An 18,546-nucleotide genomic window follows, 5' to 3' on the forward strand; every position below is an offset into this window, starting at 1 on the left:
GACAAGTCAGAGTTCTCTACCATTGCTGTGCTCGGCTTCAAAAAGGAAAACTAGACTCAGATCAGGAAGCTTGTTGAAAGACAGACAGATGGAAGACCTAACTCTTTGTAGGGAGTATGGATATTGCTTCCATAAATCACATGGGAAGTGCAGAGAAAATAACTGTGTATCAAGAAAAAAAACTTGAAAAAGAGTGAAAAGAAGCCAGCATTGGCAGGGTAAGTGAGATTGCAGGAGCAAGAAGGCATCCTACAAAAAGCTGAAGCGGTGTCCAGATGAAGAAAACTGAAAAAATGATAAACTCTGGCAAGTTAAATATACAAACATGATAAGGCTGGCTGAAGGAGTGTGAGGGACAATTGGCAAAAGCATACCAACTAAAGTGTCTGATATGCGTTGAAACCCATTGTGAACAGGAAGTCTGCCAGGGAATGGCTGGGTCAGTGGATGGTCAGGTGGCACAGAAGCCCTCAGGGTGTGAGAAGTCTGTGTAGGAGGAGCTGATGAACTCACTGGAGTTCCAGCATGAGTACAGATGTACGCTGTAGCATGGGACAGCACTGACTACTGCACAAAAACTTACAGAATTAGTTGGTGTTTTCTTATGATGTTATACATACTAATGTTCCATCATTTCTGTTATTTTCATGGTTTCTACTAATTTGAAACTTTGTAAGGCTAATCAATTGTGGGCTAGAGAGTGCTTGAGGGGGAAACTTTGTGTTTATCTTGTTCTTGTACTCTTTCCCTGAGGATGGAGCTAGGTCTACTGCTGGAGGCAGATAGTGGAATAGGTGGACTTTTGCCCTGACCTGAAATGGCTACACTAGTAGAATAGAGACTTTCTAAAGTTTCTAGTTTTACCTGGAACGAAAGCAGCAGAGTTTATGTGTATGGTAGGTTGGTAGTGTTGGTTGGATCCAAGCTCAAGGCAAAGCTCATGTCTGTATGGAGTGCTCTGCTAATGATATACCCTCTCTTTTTTTCTGTCTGGAAACTTTGTCCATGTGGATGCTGAGAATTGTCTGTGTCTGGGAACCTTTGATAGTTAGATGCTTCCAGATGAGCTGCCATGCTCTGACAATGGTGTGAACACATCATGGTGTGTGGGATTTTCGTTTAAGACACCTTGGCATGTGTCTTCCATATAATAGCCAATCGCAGCATGTCTGATGCGTTTGGGAAATGTTAAACCTTACTGTGCCCCCAGCACCAGGGACTATCTCCAGAAATAGGAAATCTGGCACTTCAAAAAGCTATGCTGCAGAATTTTGGACATGCATTTGTCTAATTTCTGCTTTTAGGCTGAGTCACTATGCTGATGTCACTAAACAGACCCCATAACTGTCAGGAATTTGAAATTGCACCGGTTCCCAAGAAGAAACTAGGGCTGGAGATGGATCACAAGCTGAACGCAAGTCAGCAATACCATGCTGTTGTGAAACGAATAGTCACATTAGTATGTAGATACAGAACTGAAACCTGCAAAGTGTAGTGCAGGGGTTTGTTTGTTTGTTTGTTTCTTTTGGGTTTTAGGGGTTTTTTTGAGGAGGAGTTTTGAAGAAAGGAGATTGTCTCAGAATTTACTTCTATTGTAACATGCCAGATTTGAGTTATTACTTCCACCTTCCTTGATGCTGGGAAAGAGCACAGCTAAACTACTCTACTTCAGGTGATGCATTTCTGAGAGAGAACTGATGGGATAGAGTGTCCGGAGAAGAACAAGACTACTGAGGAAAGAAAAAGGGGGTGCTGTGATTCAGTCTAGAGAAGAAAAACCAAGGAGAGATGGAAGTGGCCAAATGTTCAGGAAACTACTGCAGGGAGGCCAGGAATTGCCCGTTTCCCAGTCCCAAAGTAAAGGGAAGGAAGTAAAAGGCTTAAACAGCAAGAAAGATAGCAATTAGATGTCTGGGGACATATCTTGCTAGGAAGGACAGTGAAGCACTGAAATAGATTGCACAGAGAGATGTCGAATCTCCATTGTCACAGGCTTTCAAGCACAGGATTAGGGAAACATCTGTCAGGAATGACAGCAGTTTAGTTGATCACACTGTGGGGCAGAGGGCTGACTAGAAGATCTCTGGAGGTTTCTCCAACTCTTACCTCCTAGGGCTCCAAGGTTTATTTCTTTATTATCCAGTCATTGCCTTGAGTCTCTGAGGAAGTTTCTTGCTTAAATTAAATCTGCTTAATTTTACTTCCAATAAGGTTCTTAGAGGAGGAAATTGTTCTGTTTTCTGAATGCTTGACTGCAAACTGTGAATAATTATGACAGCCTTATAAAGAGATCACAACAAGTGGCAATTAACATACATGTTGAAATGAATGGGAATGATTCAGTTTTACATGTGAAACAAAAAAAAAAAATTCATCCGATTCTGGCATAAACGAAAGCCTGACTCTTGCTGATCAAATGCAAGAGGGGAAAGCCAAATCTTTCAAAACATGGTATGTGATAGAAGGTACTAGCTATAGCTCAGTAAGGGTGTGAAGGAAATGGATAAAGGAGTGAAAAAACAGAGTATAAAAAGATTAGCTCTCCAGTAAAGAGCCAATATGATTGTAGAAGCATTAAAATCCCTGCAGGAGATTTACTGAGGACTCTGCCCTGGATTAGAATTTGATATAAAATAACTTAACTGAAGTCATACAATTTCTGTGCCATTTGTAGCTGAGTTAATAGCATATGTTCCTGGAGGATTACAGTCAATGATTAAGGAAATTAGGTTTTGTTTGAATTTAATTTAGTTGTATAAAGCTGCTACAATAATTTACAGCTTTGATATTTAATATTTAATAACCCAGATCTTAAAAGAATCTGAGATATAGCAATGTCCTTCTAGATTGAAATATTATCCCCATAAGTCATTTATATTTGCTAGTTGATAAGAATGTTCATCAACTAGATGGGCTCAACAGGAGCTATTTGATAAAAACCAATGCAGTTTTACCAATGCAGGGAAATCTTTCTATATCTGTTATCCAGTAAATCATAATTCACTTAAGAACTTTGCAGTCTCAGTTTCAGTAATCACAAGAATATACCTCTTGATAGTTTTCTTTTGTCTAATTTCTCAGCTTTTGGCTTCATGAACATCACGAATCCTGTCACTTCTTTCTTATAAGCCTGCTTCTGCCTCTCCTCACCCTTCCTTTAAAAAAAAAAAAAAAAAGAAAATGCTTTCCTCAGTCTCCAATAAAACAAGCCATCCTGCCTCTGTTCAGAGGCAAGGAGGCATGTAAAAGAACACCCTCATCTGAAAATCCAGCCCCCGGTATTTTTGAGCACCTTTCTATTTGCCAGTAAGTTTATAAGAGCCACAAGATGTGGTCTAAGTCCCACCCTGTACCCACACCACAAGCTGCAGAATCCAGTCTCAAAAAATACTTGCAGAAACTTATCCAAAGTGCAAAACTGCACCGTACAAAGGGAGAGAGCAGCAGGCTTCCAGTGGCCAGCCTTTGTTCTCATTTTCTCTTTTCCCTCTATAACCTGGCCATAACTTTCACACCATGCTGCCCTTTTTTGTGCTTGTAGTCATTTTTCTCCTTCTCTACACCCCTTTCTTGGAGGATGGGCCCCATCAAATGGTTGGCTCTTCTGGATAACTACCACCTATTGTGGGGCACTGCCTTCCAAGACATAGATCTGATTCAGGACAGTGGGCTTGGCATGAACTTTGGTTCAAATTTTAATGCATTGTGAGTAAAGCATTTGAGATAGGAAGGTGAAACACTTACTACATGGCATTGCCACGTTAGTGGGCACAGGTCTGCAATGAGCACTAGGCCCCTGGCCACAGCGTCAGATGGTGTGAGCTGGCAGAGCTCCAGTGACACCAAAGCTTCTGCAGCCCCAAAATATGGCACAGAGGGGTATGCTTTCCCCTCTGCTTAAACCTGGGGAAAGCATATGAGCGGTTTATAACTCTCTACAGTTATACATCTTTTCTGTTGGTTTTATAGTTCAGAAAAAAGCCTTCTGGAAGGACCATTTTTTTTTCTTAAAGATCTAAGAGGGGAAAAAACCCCCGCAGAGCTTCAAGTATTTTATCGGGATTTGTAATTCCTCCTCCAGTCTGGGCTCTCTTTCTGAGAACGCACAGGAGTTCTGCAGCACTGCATATTTCAAAGAAGAATACAAGCAGCCTTGTTCTGCAGGCACTATTTCAACCATGGTTGGAATGGGATAGCTGAAGTTACAAACGCTTGAAACTATAGCATTCATCCTCAGTAAAGAGCAAAACTTTCCATTTTTTGATAGAAATCCTTTAATGGTCTTTCTAGATGTTCCCTCTCCTGTTTTCTAGTGTAAGCATCATGTGATAACCCCATAGGAAAACTGTCGTTCAGGTTTGGGGCACAGTGAAATGGTGACTGGGCACAGGTTCCTGGTGCAGCTGTTGCTAGTGAAAAGGTCAGCTCTTGTCACAGATGGGACACTAGGCATAAAGGGAAAATATTTCAGGCTTTATAAGACAGTTGTCAAGACAAATTTGTAAGCTAAAAGCTAATGACGCTGCTTTTGTTTACACTGTGGGTACCTCTGCATAGTATCTTATAATTAAGTTCTTCCTCCGTGATCTGAGCTCACTGGAATTTCTATGAAAGTAATTGTGATGGCACAAAGTCTGAGCTAACGGGTCTGAGGCCGAGCTAATACCACCATTGTCTCACTACAGCTTGATTCCTTTGGGCATGGTGTCTTGGTAATTACAGTCATATGCCTCTGATAAACTCATAATATGAGTAAGAGAGTTTGATCAGTTGGCAAAATGTTGAATAACTAAAAAACCCAAACAACTGTCATGTTAGTGCTGGGTACATGAGAAGTCGGGTCTCTCACAAAGCCAGGCTGTATCTCATCAGGGGCATCATGGAAGGACTCTGCCTTCTCTGCACATCTGTGCCTGATAAATAGTGTCTTTGTTGGTATTTTAAAATATTTTTCTGTGATACGAAGGTTGTGTGTAGGCCTTTGCCATCACTCAGAACAGTTAAACAATGGTGCTTGGCTATGGTCCTAATAAGCCACGCCACTTTCCTCCCTGGGAATATTGGGGTCCAATGATGATCTGCATTTATGTGCATGTATATTTGTATGTATATATTTTGTCTGTCCCCTGGCACGTGCTCAGGATTTACTGAAGAAAAATAATACTGAAGTTTTGTACAAAACTCCTTAATATTTCAACAAGCTAATTTGTTAATCTGGTTTTTTAGTCTCTGTGTTGGAAAGGACTGAAAGACCGGACAGTACCACAAAATACAAGTTGGCAGACTGGGAAATTATTGCATGAATGCAGACAAGGGGAGGAGGGAGTGTGTAAAGGAAACAACTCTCTCCTCCACAAAAAAACCACAAACAAAACCTCAGTCACAATCTGCTAATCATATTCATCATCACTGCAGTAGAAATATAATGACATGGGTCTTTGTCTGAGATCAAGGCTTCCATAAAGCTGTCAAGATGCCTAATTATGTTCTTCTGTTGCATTTAACTACCACAGACCTGCTAAGTTTAAAAAAAAAAAAGTATGATTAGCAATACTCTTTTTGAACTGGAATACTGTACTGACTTTCCTGTCCTGTTGTTATGAGGGAAAACTTCCTAAGGACAGAAATTTCCACATCCTTGTTGGTTGCAAAATATATTCAATTTTACAAACAAGCTTCTTCCCAAAGGCTGCAGTTCCTGAACGAACCATCTGCTCAATCATTTTCTTTCCTGGCAAAAAGAGAGACTGAGTGCCAGAATTCTTTTTTCTATGATGTTTACCCATAAGTTATTAATACCTATCTGACACCCATAGAGATTTTCAACTTCTTTCTTTTGAGTAAAACAATATTGTTGAGTTGTCTGACAGTATCAAAAAAAATAAGTGAGTATTGTTTCCGATCACCCCCGCTGTATGCCTTACAATGCCAGCTTGTTTATAAATAATGTCATCTGTTGCCTCCTCTTGAGTGCTTTATCCCATTGACTATACTTCCCTTGTCCTGTGTTTGAGACATCTGTCTGTGCTGGTCCTGGTATACATAATGACTCGAGAGACTTGAATGAAAAGAGCTTATATGGTGTAATAGGCACATACAAATATCTTCCGGAGTTCAGACTCAGCATGTCACGCTATGTTCCTAATGGTCTTTAAACTGCCTTGAAGTCAAATGTCAATTCTGAATACTGCTGATGGGGAAAAGTCACACATGGAAAAGCCAGTTTAAAAAAAAAAACAAAACAAACCACAACAAAACAACAACAACAAAAAACCCAAACAAGAAACCAAAACAAAACTCAACTAATGATCCCAGCGAATGGCTACTAGTCCTCATGAATTTGCTGAGTCTGATAAAACTGTGTTTGAAAAAACTGTTTGAAAAGATGAAATCTTACTTGACGGGAGAATCTTCAGCATCTGACAAGAAATAATATGGAAAGGTTCTAGACTGAGTTTTGTAATTATCTGCTGACTTTTCAATGTTTAGTATGTACTAGTAACACCACCACAGAACTCAAATGAGAAGACAAAAGGAAGGGTCTATTGTGATAGGTCTGGCCTGTGTTTAGGGCAGCTTTACCCTCAAATTCTCCAGAGAAAAGTTAAGTAGTACATCAGAGTATTTACTATACTAAATGACAGTCAGAGGACAAAACCAACAAAGTCTCATCAGGCTTTATTTTCTCTTTTTTTTTAAGAGCAAAAATTACCTATTTCATCCAAAATTTTCCACTGTAGTATTTCGGTTATGCCAGCTTAATGAGTTCAATGGGTTAACATGGATATTGCTCTTTGAAGCATCTTGGCTGGTTAATAGTCTCTGCTACCTCTGACTAGGAGCTGTGGAATGCCTGTTCTGGAATTTTAATTGGGATCTACTCATTTAGTGTTTTAACATAATTTTGTAGAAATCAAAGTTTACCCAAATGCAGTATATCTTTAGAAATCCTACTAATTGATTCTTTTTGTTGGTAATTGAATTGGAAAGCAGGAGCACTTCCAGAACAGAAGACATAAGATTCCATCAGTTCTCTACTTGAAAGTCCCTTTCAGTGTCTGAAAGACAGATAACACAGTATTGACATGCTTGTTGGAGGATTTGAGGAAAGAGGTAACTCGTTCACAGAAAGAGCTTTCATTATTTTTACCGCACCAAGTAGATGGGAGGGGTTTTTGGGGTGTGTGTGTTTGTTTATTTGGTGGGGGTGGAACCAGAGAAAGAGAGGTGAGCAAAAAATGATGGAGGCCTGATCAAGCTGTCCAGAACTACTTTTATTGCACAGAAGTAGTATAAATCATATGATAAGGTGTGTTCGCTTGAAATGCAGCCCAAAATGCCCAGAAGCTCAGGATCCTGATTTACAGTAGTCTATGAACTGGAGACACTTTGCCAATTCTTTCATTCCCATAGTGAGTCAGGAAATATTTAGTACTTTTCTTGAGAATATTGTGAAATCTTGGACTTTTCTTAAAGTAGCCCTAACTCTGGCAGGAGAGAACTTTACAACGCAGATTCAGGAAAACCTTTATTCTTTAAATTCACAGAATGTGTGGGGAGGATCTGGCTGCTGATCTTTGTAGCAAGGAACATTGCCTTCTCTGACCCTGAATTGCCACGACTGTTGGAGAAGTCAGACAGGTAATGCTTACGCAGCTGTGGCAGATATATAGGAGTACTGAACAAAGTGAACCACTGGTGCTACAGAACTGGAAACTGAAATCAGTATGCCAAAACTGAAGCACCAGTGGTGTGGTTTAACCCCAGACGGTAACTAAGCACCACGCAGCTGCTCACTCACTCCACCTCCCTCCCCTCTAAGTGGGATGGAGAGGAGAATGGAAAAAAAAAAACCTTGTGGATTGAGATAAAGACAGTTTAATAGGATATCAAAGGAAGATAATATAAATGAAAAAACAAGTGATGCACAAATGCAATTTCTCCCCACCTGTCGGGGAAAAAAACCCTCTGATGCCCAGTCTGTTTCTGAGCAGCGATCCCGCCTCCCGACCAGCTTCCCCAGTTATATACTGAGCATGACATCATACGGTATGGAATATCCCTTTGGTCAGTTGAGGGTCAGCTGTCCCGGCTGTGTCCCCTCCCAACTCCCTGTGCACCCCCAGCCTGCTTGGTGGGGTGGTGTGAGGAGCAGAAAAGGCCTTGGCTCTGTGTGAGCACTGCTCAGCAGTAACTAAAACGTCCCTGTGTTATCAACACTGTTTTGGTCACAAATCCAAAACATAGCTCCATATGGGCTGCTACAAAGAAAATTAACACTATCCCAGCCTAAACCAGCACAACTAGTATGACAGGGTGAATGGCGCATGAGCATATGATTTATAAATTGTAATTTGGCATACTTTGAGGAAACAACACGTGTAAATGATGTCCACGTTCTGAGATATTGATGTTGCAATATAGATGGATGGTACAGTAGTTTTGGACTGCTCCAGTTTCTGCATAAACTTTATATATTTAACTGATTAACTCATCTTTATGGCTTGACAGGTGTTTTTTTCCCCTCTTAACTGTCTTATGCATGTTTGATGGCAATAATTAGCTACAAGTCTGTGAACTGTCATGCACAAATGAAATGGATAGTTTCCAAGTATAATACATTTCTAGACTGGAAAAGGTTCTACCAAAAAAAGAGATAAGTTGAGGGGTTTTTTTGTATTACTCATTGTTGTCATTATATGAACTTGTTTATTTTGTTGATGGACAGTATGAGGAGGGCTATACTGGTACTTTTTATTTATGATTCTCACGTTTTGTCATTGTATGTTAATAGCTTTCTTGTGACACCATTTTATTCTGCACAGTATGTTTAATGAAACTATCCCAAACTGCAGATTTGCTGCAGTTTTACTGCAGATCACCCATTCAAAGGATTAAAGGGTAGTGGGACTGTGATTTGAAATAAGATGTAACGTTGAATGAATTTCCTTGCTCTTGCTACAGACTGAGAAGTCAGAGGAGAAAGTTCTACCAGATGTAGAAATTAGGTGGTGTTAGTGTGTAATAAGACGTCAGTCCTAGCTAAATTAGGAGCATGAAAACAGGCACAATTGGGATATGCTGAGAGGCATCTGTAAAGGAGGAAGTGAGCCTGGATAATGAGAGCTAGACTCTGAAATGACTCATATGCTGACTGTTGCTACAAGTTCAAGAATCTTCCAGTGTGGTGGTTGGATATGCATTCTTGAACTTGTAGTAATAGTCAGTTTGTGAGCCTGACGAGGAACCAGAAAGACAAGACGCGACTGAGATTTCAGATAAGGTAGAATTGAAACTGTATTGGAGATGTTGAGGGGCAGATTTACAAATGTAGCAGGGGGTGAAAGAGGGCAGGCAGCATTGTTTAGGATGATGTCAGTAGTGAAGCATGAGTTAATATATATCTAGCAATAAAAGCAGTACATTGTGCAGTATCCTAAAGGGACATACTACATACTCTGGAGAATGTGAATGAACTGTCCACCCATTCCTGGCAAGCTCTAGAGTTTTGAAGTCCTGCATATCAAGGTTACAAAACTGAACTTTTAAAGAATGAGGCATTTGGGAACTGAAACAAGAGCTGCGTGTGTGCTGTAGATAAGTATGTTTACAATCAAAGAGTCGAGTAAAATATAGAAGAAAAAAAAAGAGTAGGCAGAGCTGGTTTCTCATAATCTGGAGTGCCTGGTTCTTCCTTTTGTATTTCAAGGCAGTTACCCAAAGGAAATAGAGAAGTCACAGGATTACCGATTCAGTCATAGCAGAGATATTTTACAAACTCAGCTGGGGCGGGACGGTGGTGGGTTTGGGGTGAGGGGCCTTTTTTTGTTTGGGGTAGGGGGCTTGGTTTGTGGGTGGTTTTGGGTTTTTGTGGGTGGTTGTTTTTTTTTTTTTTTACCAGCTATACTGGAGGCTTATGCAGGCCCTCAAACTCACACTTTTCCATCTTCCTTCTCAGTAATGTGAATAGCTTTTTAGTACCAGCTTTTTAAAATGGTTTTTTCAGTAGCACACCTGACCGCTTCAATCTGTCACTACCAGAAGTTAGTGAGGGGGAGGAGGGTATGCCCACGCTTACTCTTGATGCCATTTACCTCTTATTTTTCATGAATATCGCATTCCAAAAGGAGGATTTTCTTTGTTTCAAGAACAAGATATTTAGTTGCTGTTACCCATGTATTGTACGCTAATAGAACTGGTAAGAGGAGAATTGTCACAGTAAAGCATATTAAGTAAGGGACACATCATGGAATATGAAAAATATCATCATAAATCAAAATAACTAGCCTTGAAACACTGGCAACTGCTATTGCTATAAATACAGTTGAATCAAAGAGGTTAAAAACCATGTCTCCATGGAGGTATTTAAAGATATTTTAATACTTCTGTCACTACAGTAACTACATGCCAGCCGTGGGTGCAGCCATAAAATGTTCACGTGTGAGAAAAGAGCTAAATATGAAATATCTAATAATAACAATGCAAACAAACTTAAGCATCTTTGTTTTGCCAGTTATTTATTGTATAAAAAAGAAACATCCTTTAAAAATATAGTGTCTGTGTTCATGACAGACTTTCAGGGACTTAAACTGGTGGCTCTGAGTGTGTTCATTCTATTTCTTGTGTTAGCCTCCAAGGCCAAGCTTCTAATGAAGTTTTGATCTCTCTTGTATTTGCATGTAAGTAGCTTTGAGCCCTTGCCGCAGGGTAGGCAAAGCTGGTCAACGGGTGTTGCTCAGCGACCTGTTCTAGCCATGATGTCTGTGTGAGCAAAGCTGCCAGCACAGGAAAGGCAGATGTGCTGTAAAGCTTTGGCAGATAAACCATTGCTATGTCATGATGGTGTCTACTGGACTGAAAGAGGTTCAATGCATTGTTGTGTGCTGGTCTGAAGCAGCTAAGGAAGGAAGCTAAATGTCAGGCTAAAAATCAGTTGATGAATCAAAGCCCTCTTATGGCTCTTGAGGAGATGTAGAGCAGGCAATCCCTGCAACAGTCTGGGGCAAAACGGATTGGGGAGGGGGAAGGCCAAAAAAAATGAGCATCTGGGTGTGGTTTTACTGTTTGTCACAGATGATGCTGTATCACCCCAGATTTTCAAGGACAGTCCTGTAAGACAAAATTACATGTAACCAATCAGTTACTGTGAAATTACAGGTTGAGCCTGTGTTGCTAAACCAGAGACCAGCTTTCAAACATTTCCTTGTAAATAAAATACTGCTGGCCACGTTTGAGAGGACATCATTGAAGCTTCATATTGCAGTCCGAGACCAATCTGGATTCGGGCTGAGAGGTGAAGCTGAGCATGCTTTAGTAAAACTGTGGGGACGATCCTATCGGGGAGAGACTCGCCCTGGGCTTTGACAAGCGCTCTCCAAGCTTAACCAAGTCAGCTAGTCTGAGGCTTTCTTGGTGGACACTGGTGAGAGGCTGCACCTCCAACTAGAGCAAACTCTTTCCATTCCAATCCCTGTCCAGCTGTTGCCTGCAGAGGACTGGACTGGGCTATACTATGAAGGTGACACACGTCCTATTTGTCTTTTCCTGTGTATGACCAAACATGCTGTCCCAATATCATGACATGCCACTGCAACATGGTATGGTTAGCTTATGGTTGAAGAATAGATGGGAGAAGCTAAACTTGAGCATGGAGGCAATGACTCCCGTTAGCTGACGAGCATTTGTAGATGTCCTTCTGATGAGACACATTTGTAGGGGAGCTCAGTGGTACCTCACCATAAAGCCTTGTGAGTCTCGGAAGCTCCAAAGACCCCAGGAGACTTCTCAACCATCATGAGCTCCCTGAGCACATCAAGCCCATCTTCTCCACTGGGCTGACTTACTATTTGGCACTGAATCAAGTTCAACTCCTCAGCCCTTCTATTCAGAGAGCCATGACTTAGGCTCGGGCCTGCTAAAAGGGAGCTGACAGCTCTGTGGTTGACAACTTTCTCTTCAAACCTAATGGAACGTTTTTATAATCAAGATACAGGCCTGTGCCAGAAAGCAGACTTTCCAAAGGGGGCAGTGTAAGACCATGTTATAAACTTCCCCCAGAGCTAGGGACCCTCACAGATATCCTATCCTGCTCCAAGTGCAAAATACATCTCTTTGATCTTGGTTCCTCTAAGATAAACATGTTGCTGTGTGCAGTTTTTTTCTTTTAATTTCGTACCAAAACAAAACACTTCACTGCAAATGCTTTTCCCCTTGAGGGACGAGAGTACTAATGACACATGACAGATGTTAGTCATGGTTGCTTCATACACTACTGGAAGGCACTTGGGTGCTACAGAGATGTTCATGGCATAAGAAGTTTTAGAATAATATAACTGGAGCTTACATTGGTATTTAAAGTTAATCACTGCTTTCAGTTTTTTAGCCACTGAGTTGACAATTATTTTCAAGCCATGTGAAGGGCAGATCTCAGGCAGGAAAATAAGTTATTTTTCTGCCCAGGATCAGTACATTAGTAATAGATTATTTATGTTCAAGGGAATTTAAAATCCAGTCCTTAGAGGTGACGTATAAGTGTGTGTGTGAAGGGGGAGAGAAAATTCAAAGAGCTACTGAGGGAAGCGAGTCTCTGTTGTTCTTCCCTGGCCCACATGCAGTGTTGATAAAGATGCTAATGGACCTCTATTGTGCATGTATCTATTTTGATAACTGTAATGCAGGGGAAAAAAAGCATTAAGTTGAAGTGCTGCTTCTCCAGGGTATTTATTGAGCTGTTCTCCAAAAGCCAAATCTGGGCTCCTAGCTTAAATCTAGCTTAAACACTGGCTTCAGATATTGAATTCTAGATACTGCGTACATGGCACGACCCTTGTCAGAGAGGAGTTTAAGGCCTGTAATTTTCATCTATTGGTCATCTGACAATCCCTAGGTTTTAGCTTTATTGTAGACTGGGTAAATGCAAACGCAGGCAAGATCCTTAGTATCCCAAAGGGAAGTTCCCATCCTAGTCACAAGGTTCAGCAATTCTTGTATACGACCTAGTCCATACTGCATCTCTCTCTTCCAAAGCCTTGCAAAAGATGATGGCTTAGCTGCTAGCTAGCAGATTTGGACTGTCATTTTGGTTGAAGACGTATAGCACAAAGTTTTGCATGCCTCGGCAAGAACATCTGTTTGGCAGCTGCTTCTCGTTTCAAATTAAATACCGCATCCTACGTCCCCACTGTTACTAAGAACTGCAGATGAGAGGAGTTACTGTGGATTACTTCCAGTTCTGTTGTGTGATCAGCTTACACACCAATGGGACAACCAGTAATGCAGAGAGGACTCACCAAGCTTGGCTTTTTAGCTGTCAGATAATCCACAATGTGAAATTCTAAAAAAAAAAAAAAAAAAAAAATTGAGTATATGTAGAAACTGTTTCCAAGTGTGTTTGAACTGACCATTTTCATGTTTTGAGGAGATAAGACATCATACAGTATCATGGAAGAGACCTGAGCACTTCTCAAGTCCAATAAACATTGAAGCAGGTCTTTAAATGGCTTGTGAAAAATCTACCTGCTCCATATAGAATGATAGAATGTTTGTTGCCATTCTTATTTGTTCTTTGTAAGAAGTGCTATCTCTGTAAAATGGCATTGAAAAAAAGGACTTGTTGCTGGGAGTATTTTGATTTTGACTTGTTACCACATGCATGAGGGCTTACCACGTAATCAAGGGATTTCCTAAATCCCTGCTTGTAACAGCTTGTTGGCGGTCCAAGCAAGAGCATCTCCCACCGCTGCCAGCAGGGCCGCGCTGCCCGGGGGGTGCTGGCTATGCAGGGCAGGGGCAGGCAGGGTGCTGAAGCCAGTCTCAGTGGGCCTTGGCCACAAGTCAGGCTCAGCTCCCTCCTGCCGTGGAGCTGTAGGATTGTGGAGCGCCATGGTTCCTCTTTGCTCCACTCCCACGCTGCTCTGAGGTCTATCTGCAAAGTTTGCAACTCATGGCCACGTGAAGTTTTTGCTGTGCTGGCTGACGCTGTCACCAATTGTGATCATCCTTCTGCAGTTTGCTGGTGTTGCTGTGTTTTCATGCGTGCAAACTGCATTTGGTGTAACCTAGCTCCTTTCTTTAAGTACTGTGTAACTAATCAGATGTTTGCCTGCCTAACAGCAGGAGCAAGGAGGAATCCAAGGCAGGGAGATGACTAGGGAATGGAAGATGGTTTAGAGAGAGGAAGGAGCTGGGATGAATTCTTGTCATGTTTGCTATACATGAGTGTGAATCCCAGTGCTATTGGTGCATGGTTTCAGATATCACTCAGATGGTACATATGAAAATGTAGCATTTCCTGGCATGTACCACAGTTTGCTTGAAAAATACAGTATTAAATGGTTTGTGTAACAATTTGGGAGTAAAGACTACTTTTTTTTTTTTTTTTAAGAACAAGAGCTGATATAGCTGACTTGCCCAAAGACCAATTGAATAAAAAATTCCATTATTCAGTTCTTTGGCTGTTGTAAGCAAGCGCTTGTTTGTTTAGTTGTTCGCTACCAGTTGTTTGCCCCGTAGCTTGAGCTCGTTTCCCTCAATGAGCCTTCTGGGTGCGTGGCAACTGCAGAAACAGGTAACAGGTAGCTGAATGCAGCTTTTTCCACTGATTTTGTTCAGACTCTGAGAGAAGTACTTGCTGTTAAAAGGAAATTTCAGTTCAGAAAAGATGGGAGATACAAACAGTGGGATTGGTTTTCAAGCTATACGAGATTAGGGTAAATGTTATCATTAAAAGTACTTTAAAACAGAGCTATCTCTGAAACCAATTAGCAAGGGCTTTTAATTGGTGGAGATGTATTTTTAAGGATCTCTTCTTTAATCTTTTATGGTAATCAGGTTCTGACACTTACAATTCAGCAGTGTTCTCCATACAAATAACTAGTTAAAATTCTTAATTAGATTATAGTGACTACAGGAAAAAGTTCTTCTAAAAGTAAAATTACAGACTGTTATGACTAATGCTGAACAAATTAGCATAACATAGCTCAGACCAAATTATCCCTGAGAGTTTGCAACTAGGAGCACCTGCTATTAGTGCACTTGCTAAACTTTTATCAATTAATCATTACTTCCTCGAATAACAAGAACAAAACTGAATGTTGTGAATATTGTGAGAATGATTAATTGCTAGTGGTAAATTGCTGACTAGCTCCATTATTACTTCTACTTTAAAGATTTTCAGAAATATGTCTATCAGTTTTATGAATGCATAAATTACGCTAATGTACTCGGTGTCAGTTGGGGGGGGTTGTCCTTCTTAGCTGGTAGCATCTGTTCTCAAACTTGTCTAAGTCTCAGAGACTTTCAGAGCACTAACTATGTAACAGAACATTATTCTTACCTTGATTTTTTTTTTCTTTTCTCCAAAATGGACCCTAAACTCAGACTCCTGAATCCTAATGCTAGGAGACTAAATCAAGGGCTTTTAATTCTTTCAAGTACTGGGTATAGGGTAATTCCCATCATCTGAAAACACTGACCTTTGACATTTTGAAAAAATACTTGGTGGTGTTAACATCATTGCCTGAACTTCTCTGTTTGTTTCAGCTTTATGGAACAGAATTGTCCTGCTTCTTTTTCAATACATACATTAATAGATGAGGGAGTATTATGTGTCTGGTGTGTAACTAAAGTGGATGTTTTGGTCTTTCTTTTTTCAAGAAGCCTCTGTTTCCATGGGTCTTAGACATCCTGAAAAGGTCAGTGAAGTAGAATACTAATTACTGGTTCAATAAATGATCTTATGTGAAGCCTTTTCTTTACGCTAACTGGGGGTTGGAGTTGATCTTAAATTTTGCCAATTCAGGAGTGCTTTTAGTCCTGTGTAATCAGAGGCATTGCAGCTTTAATATAAATTGGAAAAATCTAAACTGGAGAACACGTCATTACAGCTGTTGAGCAGATCACTAAAATGCATGATACTATGTTACTGGATTCATAAGAAATATAGGAAAATCTGGAAATTATCAAGAGATACATGAAATGCTATGAAATGGCTAGAATTGTTTATCTTGGCTGTTCTGAGATGAAGTCACTACATGGATGGAACAACTCTGAAGTGCAGCTTGTGAAAACTGCCAGAAATTAAGATTTTCGAAGTTGAAAAAAACAAAAGTTGTAAATCAGCTAGCAGGGGAAGGAAAAAAAAAGTTAGATAATTTTGACATGCTTCAGAGATGTAAATGTATAAATGGAGAAGGTACGGGCGAAAGACTCTCCTCGTTCCCAGACCATCAGAGCTGTAAGGAAGAACCACCTTCTGATAACCCTTTAGCTTCCTAGAGAAAAATGCACTTGTAAATTAAGTCTACGGTTTTTATTATATTGCTGATGAACAGATAGTGTTAGTAAACGCTGCTTAGATTACTTAGTCCCTTATAGGGAAATGGAGACAACAGAGGAGCAGCAGAAAACATGCAGCTACCATTTAAAACTAACCTAGCACCTGAAATGTTCTTAAAGCTTTACAAACATAATAAATGAGGTAATAATAGCCTTTGTCCCATATCTTGCAATCAAGAGCCTTGATGTGGTGCTGTGGAAATTCCTGCTGAGAGCTCTCGGTGAGACAAGCTTAGTGCCTCTCTATGAAGCATCCCCTCATTTGGAGCACGGGGCTTCCAAGCAGAAACCCAACTGGAGACTGCGCTACTGCAGGCAAGGATGGCAGGAAGGCAGGCAGGGGAAGGTATGTCTGCAGGGCCTTTGTAGGACTAAAAGCTGTTGATTCTGGACTGCTTCTCTCTCTGGTTTTTTAGACCTTAACCTGAAGAGGAAACTAAGAGCAATGAGGCATTTCTGTGCAGTTACTATCAAAGTAACAATTGAAGTCAGGCTTAAGCAGCCATGTCACCCAAAGCCATGTTCCTCTTCTCTAATGCTGTTCTGTCCAAACATCTGCGTATCTTCAGGATCCATGGTATGAGAGTACCTGGCAGAGCAGGTCTGCTGTAATGAACTCTCCTTTGTGATTAATTCTGACGTTGCATAAAGTGACTATTTGAAGGCAAATATGATGCTCACATGAGGTGCTTATCATGTTTCGATAATATATATGCACAAGGTTCAATCATTTCATAACACGGTTATAGAAATTAATCTAAATTCAAATATTTCACCAAGAGCTTAGACCTGAGGCATGTGAACCATGGAGGTGCACGCTGGAGCCCTGCGGGGGAAGCCTGGCAATTGTCAGAACAGGGGTAGCCCTGTCGCACATAAGCATAGCGAGGGGCTCACTAGCAACACCCTCAGGAAATGCAATGAGAACAAAATGTTGACATCATGAAATGCAATATTCATCAGAGATTCCCCTTGATTATTTCTTCTATGACTGGTAAACTGGCCAAAGGTATAGTTTCAGCAAACAGCAATGAAAATTACAGAGCACCTACTGACAATCATGCTCAAAAGTGTGAAGATTTTTGCTGTTTCTCTTGCTGACGTTTCCTTATCTCCCAGCTTAAAGGCCAGGTACTTTTGACAGATTAAAATTTTCTCCTTCTACACCTTATCAAACGTAAGACAAACTGAATTTGTGTTTTTAAATGAGCCATTTGTACAAGGTGATTGTGTGTCTGCCCTCTGCTTTGCAGTAGCCTCAGGGTCTGTAAACTTGTTTTCTGCCTTTCTCTCCCTATATCGACCTCACTCTTTCACTGCACGGCTTTAGCAAATGAAGCTGGTTTATGTATGATACAGCACTGAAGCCTAAGAAGAATCTCCTTGGCTACTCTGATATACCCTGGATCCCACTCATATCTGCACAATGGTGCTGCAAGTAATAAATAGCTTTGGTCATGATGGGTGACTGTCACCGTAACTCTTACTCACCTGACTGAAGCTGCTACCACACCATAATGAAAGAAATGGGTGCTACTGGCTCTGCTCAAAAGCATAAAAATATTTAAAAAATCTGAAATCCTTGGGACAGATGCTGAACATAGCAGCACTGATTTTAAAGAAGCCGCAGTGATTGACATGAGTGTACAACCACATAAGGATATATAGGTCACCAGGGAGCTGACGTTTCAAACGCTTCTGCTAGGCATTCCCTTTGGCAGTTTTGTTGGCCTAGTTGGGAGTTAATAACGAGGAAAAATAAAGTGATTCAAGTGACCGCTGCGTGGCACTTCTCTCTGCTTCTCTATATTTACACAAATCATCAAATATTTAGTTTTAGTCATTCTAGATGCCTGTTCAGTCCCTTCTCTTCTAAACATAAGGCAGGAAGTGTCACAAGAATAGATATTTCTAACGAGAGTTTCAGCACGTCCCCATTTGGACTTGGTTGAAAGTTCTGCTACAAAAGCCATTCTTGTAATACTGCTACTAGAAACTTCGCCAAAATCAGACAGAAAATGAATAGATATCTTAACAAGTATTTTCCCAATAAGTGTAGCCTGTTCACTTTGCTTTAGTTTTTAGAGCAAAAAATGCAACTGCTCTCACTTTACTAAGCTAATTCCCTGTATTCTGACTACTATAGGCTTCTCTATTTAAACTGTGCTGCCATGTGGCTGCATTTGAGTTATGCTCATAGCTCAGTTGGAA

Source organism: Grus americana, chromosome 7 (assembly GCF_028858705.1).
Source record: "Grus americana isolate bGruAme1 chromosome 7, bGruAme1.mat, whole genome shotgun sequence".
In the NCBI taxonomy this organism is placed as follows: Eukaryota; Metazoa; Chordata; class Aves; order Gruiformes; family Gruidae; genus Grus; species Grus americana.